The sequence below is a fragment of the Trachymyrmex cornetzi genome, unplaced genomic scaffold (assembly GCF_001594075.2).
Source record: "Trachymyrmex cornetzi isolate Tcor2-1 unplaced genomic scaffold, Tcor1.1 scaffold131, whole genome shotgun sequence".
Taxonomy (NCBI): Eukaryota; Metazoa; Arthropoda; class Insecta; order Hymenoptera; family Formicidae; genus Trachymyrmex; species Trachymyrmex cornetzi.
In genome coordinates, this window is record NW_017295884.1 from 243389 (window position 1) to 252431 (window position 9043).

The window sequence follows — 9043 nt, forward strand, 5'->3', positions numbered from 1 at the left end:
AAAAGTAAACTTATGTTTAGTTATATTACCTCAACATTTAGTTGAAACTATTTCACTCAATATTTGGTAGCTATAACTAAACTTTTTTTTCAGTGCTTTTATTCATTCGACATGCAAACAGTTACGTTCGTCAGTCCATAGATTATTTACTATTGAAAAAATTCTTTCTACGAAACTATTGTTCACTGGTAATGCAAGGACATTTTGTAATATTTTCGATAACTCAGTAAAGAAGTGGCAATAATTGTTTAAAAATATTTTTTCCCATTTTTCATCCAATGTATTGTTAGGATCAACAGAAGATATCAAGTTCTTTGTAATATACACTTCTTCATATAATTTATCTCCATTGACAGTTAAATTAAGATGCAATTTTTAAAATATTTTCATAATCAAAGTTATTACTTTTTAAATCAAGAGTTTTCATTTCTTTGTAAATTGTTGCATCATAATCATACCATTTTTCAAGATAATTTATTACTCTTTTATATACCGATAAAATTTCATTAATAAATATTTCTTTATTTAGCATGCATTTAAGTACAGAATTTGCTGTACTTCCAAAAAATTTATCCTTTATCGTAACTTCTAATTTCATTCTTAGCGATCTCATTATTTCATCTAATTCAATACAAATTAAATGCTTCTTTTCAGTAGCAAGTAATGATTTTGTCGTGAAATTCATATAAAATAATGAACAAAATACTAGCTAGTGAAAAACTGGAGATTTTTCACTACCTAGTCGACTGGAGAACTGGAGATTGGTGCCGAAAACTGGAGACTCCAGTCGAAATCTGGAGACCTGGCAACCGTGAACACAACATGAAGCGGTACGACACGGTAATCGACATTGACCCGTTGAGCCGGGATTAGATTCCCATTCTGCCGATCGTATTGCATGGCAAGTGGCTGGAAAATCAATCGGCGGCGTCACCGATAAAACGATAACGACTATGTAGCCGATATTTATGCTGTAAAAGAATTACATTACAAATTTATAACAAATTGTAGTAGGTAATTTTAGGATCTATTATTAAAAGATGTTTATTTATACAGTTACAACCGTAAATAAGTTATAACTTGCAAATAAAATTATTCTTCTTTGCAGTAATTAAATAATTTGTATGAGTAAATTTGCCATTAAAGTTCGTCAACGAGTTACGTAATTTTTGCCAAAATGCTAGAAATACAAACACTATGTGTGAAATTATATATATATATTATTATTGTTATTATAATTTTCTGTTTAATATAAAGATATATTTATGCATCGAGTCGCAAGATACGCTTACATGTAAGCTAATACAATTAAAATTCAGATTAATTATTTTAATAATTCTCTAATTGTTCGTTTTTTCTTTTTGTTTTTTTTCTTGTGAACAACTACATATTAAATCTGACAATTTGATGTGTGATGTGATTCTATTTTTTGACACAATGTACTGGATTCTGTTTTTTATTTTATGTAAGTTTTTATATTATTATTGTTTAAGTTAATATTCTATTTTTTGACGCATTGTATCTGACTCCGTTTTAATTTATGTAAATTATTATATTATTTTTGTATAAGTTAATATTTTTGTGATAATCATTTTACATAGCTAATTTGGCATTTGGATAAAGAAGAATGAGTTTTTTGGATTTGGCGTTACTTATATAATTAGATTTATATTTATATTGATAAGGACCCAAATTAAAGGGCTGAAACGTTTATTTGATTTGATTTGTTATATTCACATGAAAATCAAGTATTTTCTGTGCATCTTAACAGCTGATGTAGACTCTGACGGGCTTTTTTATTATTGATTGATAGATACTTTCGAGCCTCATTATACATATCTATTTGTTGATATATTTACACAATGCAATAATCATAAAAATGGAGCTCCCAATAATCACAAGTACTATTTCATACAATTATATACAGTCACAAATACGAGATACTTTTCTCTCATCCGTGTGAAGAGGAATACGGCGATTGCGGCATTGTTAAACGGAGCTCATTCCTACGAGTTACGATTAAAATTCCAATCGCCACAATTGTGTCAATACAGTCTGTGCAGGACGAAGCGATAACGATACTCGTGCGAAACGCGCCGTCCGGAGGTGTTTCAATCAATTCCTCATTAGACTTGCGCGCCTCCGTCTCGTTCCCGCGGGACGCGAACGTAAATCAGCTGTGATCGATTGTACCCGGCATTTAATGCGAAGGCAGTGTCGAAGGTGAAACGGCGGATTAGACGGGAGCAGGTACCGCGATAAGATCGCCAATGACATTTCCCTTTTAGCGTCGCGAGTCGGCGTGTGTCATTTCACCTTGCTGCAATGCTAACTTCGCTAACGGTACTCGCACTAACCAGTTGCACATACAGATGGAAAAAAAAAGAGAGAGAGAGAGAGAAAAGAATCTCTTTTTTTTTCTTTCCTTTACGTAGTTTTGCAGACCGTTCCGATTAACGCTGATTCATCTATCTGCTTTAGCCTAACATTTTTCTCGGGATATACGTTTGGAACGTTTAATTGATCGCACTTGGATAATAATAATTTTCCCGGTGTACATTACGAGGATATTGCGCGAAATAGTGTCAGCGAGATAATCGTTGATTACTGGCGCGAGTACATGACTACACGCGATTACGATGTGCGTAATTCATTATAAGATAGCCGCTTGCGCGTTACCTTGTAACGACTTTGTGTTGTAACGACTATACGCGCTGCCGTGAGAGAGCGTTACATAAAATAGTTATAACGCCGTTATATAAAAATGCAACGCGGGTAGAGTGTAGTCTTTACGCGCCGAGATGCGTACGTATCTAATATTGCGTCCGGCAAATCGCGATTTAACGCCATTAATCAATTGGAGCTAATGAGATTTCCCTCCTCTCGCGATGCGGGATGCGACTTTTAAACTCGCGATCGCGCAACCAGCGTAACAACGGCCAGCTTTATGTCGCTTTCGAGCACTGAGAGAAAGAAATGATTGCAATTGTCATAATTTATAGTCATTATGCTATAATTTATAGTCTTTTTTTTTGAGACAACTATATTTCGCGGTTGTTTAACCATGCAAATATATATAATCGAAAATGACTTAGGTCTATCTGACTTTTGTCAAAATTAATGTTTTTTCGTTACATACTCGACACTCCGGATATGAAAGGAGATTGAATAGACTTACTTTAATTATATAACGATTTGCTGTGAATATTAACATATTATCCAAGGTTTCAAGATGAGATTTGACGATCGATTAGGTGAGTTACTTGATTAAATTACTGTAAAAATTCAACATCTTATATATTAGTTGTTAAATTTAATTCCTGCCGTTTTTCGTCTCCAAAATTGATTTGTTTCGAAGGGAAATACCTTAATCAAAGTATTATTAATAAAGTATTATTAATTACACTGAGAAAAATGGTCTGGTTGGATTAAACAGTAATTCTGGTAGAAAGAAAATGGACGAATCAGAATTTTCTGGTTATGTCTATTAGAATTCTAGTTGAGAGAGACAATTAGAATTCTGATTAATATAATTATTCTGGTAAAAAAAAATTCTAGTAGATTTTACCAGAAATATAATATCAACCAGAATTCCGGTTATTTCAACTAGAATTCTAATAAATTTAACCAGAGAGAGAGAGAGAGAGAGAGAGAGAGAGAGAGAGAATAATTAGAATTCTGATTAATATAATTATTCTGGTAAAAATAAAAATTCTAGTAGATTTTACCAGAAATATAATATCAACCAGAATTCCGGTTATCTCAACTAGAATTCTAATAAATTTAACTAGAAATTTCTGATTCGTTCATTTTCAACCAGAAATTTTTTTCTGTGTAGTAATAAAGTAGAAAATGGAGGATATTACTTTGATTAAGGTATTCATTCATCTTCCCTTCGAAACAAATCAATTTTGGAGACGAAAAACGGAAATTTTTTTCAGTGTAGTAATAAAGTAGAAAATGGAGGATATTATTTTGATTAAGGTATTCATTCATCTTCCCTTCGAAACAAATCAATTTTGGAGACGAAAAGCGGCAGGAATTAAGTTTAACACCTAATATATAAGATATGAATTAAACAGATAAACTACAGTTCTGGCATTTTGCGAGTGACTCTATATCGAATGTTCGCGAAATCTAATATAGTTATAAGATGATTGCTGATGAAGATTCCAAAGAGAATCGAAACGTTCAAAAATTCAAATAAAGATGATTCCAACACATCATATGGTTGGACAAATTTACTTTGTTGAAAATTTGTTATCGTCGATTCTTATTAGTCCAATTATAGGTTATATTTGTGATACATATAATCAGTTGTGCTATTAGAAATAGTTACATCTATGCAGTTTTGGAATACTACCAACTTAATGTTGTCGACACTTCTTGCATTTAATTGCTATTAATAGTAATTTACATTGTTATGTTAAATTGCTCTTTCAACAAAATATTTCCAAATCGGGGCTAAGATAGAAAAAATTTCAAAATTTAAAGTCAAGAAAATCATGAAATTTTGTCTTAAAATCAGGAAAGTTATGGAATTATACGATGATGGATTTGTGTAACTATAATTACAGTTACGTTTTAATGCAAGTATAGTCAATTGCTGTTAATAACAATTCAGTTTAAAAAAATATATTTTTAGTCGCGTTTTCATATAAATAGCGAATTTAAGAAAATATAATTATACCCATCCACTATAATTGCGATTGCATTTATTGAATAAAAATGTTTCGTTTATTTGTACCACTTATGTCTTCATATTTTGTTACGTATATCATAACTTGTAGTACAACTTTTTCAAGCTCGAATGAACTGTACACATATGGCCATTATCACTAACATTATAGCAATAATAATAAATGGAGCTCCCGACTATAATTATTTTACCATAAAATTATAGTCGCGAATACCAAACACTTCTCTTAATGCGCGTTTCTTGTTTCTTCCATTCTCGTCTATCGCGTCTGTCCATCGTCCGTGCATGGCGTTCTAATTGCGGGTTTCGCTCTCGATCGTTCATTTCTAGGCAACGCACGAGTTCCCCTGAAGAAGCGATCGACGCACGGAAACGCACCGTGCGTTTTCCGCATGGAGTACGTATACTCCGCGCGGGATTGAAATATCGCGCGCAGGTGGTGTCTATTACCGGCAGGTGAGGTGACGTGGATCAAAGAAAATTCTATTGCGCTCACGGACGAGCACGGTGTACCGAAGGCCGACGTTCTCTCTCTGGTACAGAGAAACGAACGGTAAAGTGACGAATGGCGGTGACGCGCGCCGCGACTTACAGTCGCGAGATTTTATCTCGGCTTGACTATCGCATAACCGACGCGTCAGATACCGATCTGCGACGCGAATCGTGGAGGTCCCTTGTACTCCAGGTGTAGGAGTTACAGTCTACCGAGGTATCCGCTGATTAATTACACGTTGTCTCGCGCTCAGTGTTGAATTCTTAATGTCAAATTACACTCAATTTGAGTCAGTTTTAATCTCAATACTCCTATATATCGCCACTGTTCCTATATTTAACGTGTGTTCCTAATTTAATTGAAGCAATGGAAATAAACTCAAGAAATGTATTACTCTCTAAATTTCTTGGAGTAAAATCTCACTCCAAAAGAGTGAAAATACTGCTACTATTGAAAAACAATGAAAATATTTGCGCTCTTAAATGAGAGTGGCAGATTTTCACTCTTTCGTTATAGCGAGATTCAATCCAGAGAAAAAAATCTTCCTACTTTTTGGGAGTAAACCTCACTCCAAAATAGTGAAAATCTGCCACTCGTTCAAGAGTGGAAATGTTTTTACTCTTTTTCAATAGTGGCAATGTATATCTTAATCTGTTTAGAGTGAGATTTCATTCTAAGAGAGAATAGATCTGAGATTCAAATTTAGTGTATTATTTACAAGTTTATTATTTATTAAGAAACTAAGCAGTTGAATGACAGAAATAGGTTAACCAGATTTCTTTAATCACATATTGTACTAAAATAATACATTTTGGCACACTTGGAAGTTAATAACAAATAAGCGTCTTATAAGAATCTTAAAAATTGTTAATAATTTTAAATGCGTGTTAGTATCGATATTATTAAATTAAATTGCTTGTCACTTTAACGTGTGATATTACTACTCTAATTCTGTTCGTGATTGCGTTTCAAGACTGAAAAAGATTTCCGTGCGGGTTTACAGAATTGGATACGTATATAAATCCACATCGGAATATTTAAACACTAAGCTCCACTTTGACCGAATATAGGATCTCTTATTTAATTATATTTATTCTCATTCCAATTTTATATTATAATTAAGTCGTTTAACTTTATTGTTTTCATTTAACGACATATTGAGTTGGAACAGTGGCGACCTATTAGAAGTGATTAAAAATAACTGAAATTGGGTTATATTTTGACATTTTGGATTTAACAGTGTACAAATCTGGCAGTAATTTTTTTTTTTAGCGAAAAGCTTAGCTTTAATTCACAAGCCGAGAGTCTTTCCTTGCGTGGCGAGAAACACGTAAGCTCGTTCGGCCTTTATCACATTCGTGAGTCAGCCGGAAGAATGGTTGCTGTGCAACGAAATGACGCTAGTGAGCTTTGCTCTTCGATCGCTTTCTTTTCTTTCTATAGGCATTCAGTCCGCTTAAAAACTTATCTCAACTACGTTTAACTCCTTATCTTTCATACTTAAGAAATAATTATTTAAGTGGTGTTTCCTTCGTACGCAGTAAAAAAATATTTTGTATTTGTGTTAATATCGATGTTTGTCAACATTTTTGTGTGGAACTTTTAACATGTCCGAGTACTAATTTAACATAATGTGATCGTGCGTTTGAATATGCTGTATTATAAATTGAGACATTAGTCATTTCTTTGTATTAAAATAACACAATTTACGAATAATTGAACATAAAAATAATATATTTAGAGATATAAATGAATAACATTGATTTCACTAAAAAATATGTTTTGGCAATTTGCTTACAACTTATGTTATATTTTTCGTATTAATTTTTTACCTAAAATATTTATGTTACTTTCTGACATATTCAGCATGTCTTAAATTGACGTGAAAATTGCGGATTGTGAAATTTGGGACACGCGAAATGTCGTTAAATTTAACATAAATTTCCAACTGAATTCATATATAATTTAGATACCTTAATAATATACATAGATAATAATAATATACAGATATCTAATAAAATTATAAATTATCTATTTAACAACAGGAATGCTTGAAGTAAATCTGGCATTAAAAGCACGTTTATCGAAAACAGTTATAATAAATGCGTCTATAATAATACAGTCATTGATTGTATCAAACCCACACAGCACAAAACTCCGTTCAAGTTCCCTGGGTGTTCATTTCGCTGAGCTCTCGAGGAGCTTATAAAATTCGGCAAAATGAACTCCCAGGGAGTTCATAATGCTGAGCTCCCGTGGAGCTTACGCGATTCAACAAAAAAAGTTCCCTAGGAGTTCATTTCGCTGAGCTCTCGAGGAGCTTATAAAATTCGACAAAATGAACTCCCAGGGAGTTCATAATGCTGAGCTTGGACAAAAAATTTTACGAGCCTTCCTGCGAGCTTAAAAAGAGCTCCCTGCGAACCAAAGTAAAGCTCCCAGGGAACTCACAAAAGCGAACATAGGAGTTCCCGGGGAGCTCCGTGCGAGTTCATTTCAAGCTTAAATAAAGCTCACAAAAATTTTATGAGCTCCCTGTGCTGTGTGGGAAGTTATTGTTAAAGTTGGAGTGCGTTATTTTTTTATTAGCTTTTTATCTTACGCTTATTTTCGCCTCACGGTCACGGAGTTTAAAGCATTCATTCAGACTTTATCTATCAACGTTAACGTAATAAATATACATCCTCCAGGAATTCGAAGTAAGATTCTGTCCGACATTCCCGATCGGGAATTCCGCCGCTCGTCTATTTCGGGCCCAAGGCATCCGGCCTTTCTGCACTCGTCGATTTTGCATTCCAGCTGATTCAACGTCCCACTGGTCTACTCACCGTCTAATTCCATTGTCGCGCGTCGGTATTACCGGTATACGCCGGTGACTGTATAAAAGGAAGTCGACCGGCGCAAGCCGTGAACGGACGTCTATTTCCGGCTGCTTCCCTTCGGCCCTTTTGCTCTCGTTTGCCGCGTGGCTCGTTAATTTTCCTTTGGTAAGGTGAGTCGGATGCAACTCCCGGTGTCGGTTATTTTACAGCGTCCATGCGTTGCTTAAGAGGAAAAAATGTATTATTTTTTTCTAAATAACAAAATCAAAAATTGGAACGTAAGACATCTTATAAAACATTTTTTTAGACATTTCTTTTAAACAGTTCTCGCAAAAGTACCTTTAAAGCTTGAAACGCAATTGAAAAGCGCAGGCAAGAGGAATGAAGAATAACAGATTTCAATTCATCAGAAATCGAGCATACTAGAATGAATTTCTAATAAGTTGAAAAATTTGTTATTCTCTGTTCCTATACTTTTCAATTATGTCTTTTTGTTCAACAATTTTTTGAGCCATTTCTTTTTATATTTGGTTACATTGATCAGATGAAAATGAACAAAATAGGATCTGGTCGGATCCAATTCTGTGAATTAAGATATTCGTCATTTCTTTGTGTTAAAGTGCAATTTATGAGCAATTGAACAATTAACTTAAAAACAATATATTAAAAAATGTAAGTTAATGAATATAATGTGTTAATTTAACATATACATGTTCATTTTTACTTACGTTAGTGTTATATTTTTCGTATTAATTTTTTACATTATATTTACATTAATTTTTTGCATAGATATCTTAAAAATTCACATTTTACATAATTAAGAGGATTAATCAAAGAGGGACGAGTCCCTCTATTTTCTATTCCTTTGACGTTTTTCATTCCTGATGTGAAAAATCGGCTGTTTTGAGAAAACGGCTAGATTTTCCACGTCCCGCTCGTTACATAAATCACGTTGTTATTTAATTGCATGTGCGATAATCGCAAACATTCGTACGATGCGAATGATCCTTGGCTCGTGCCAGCATGACG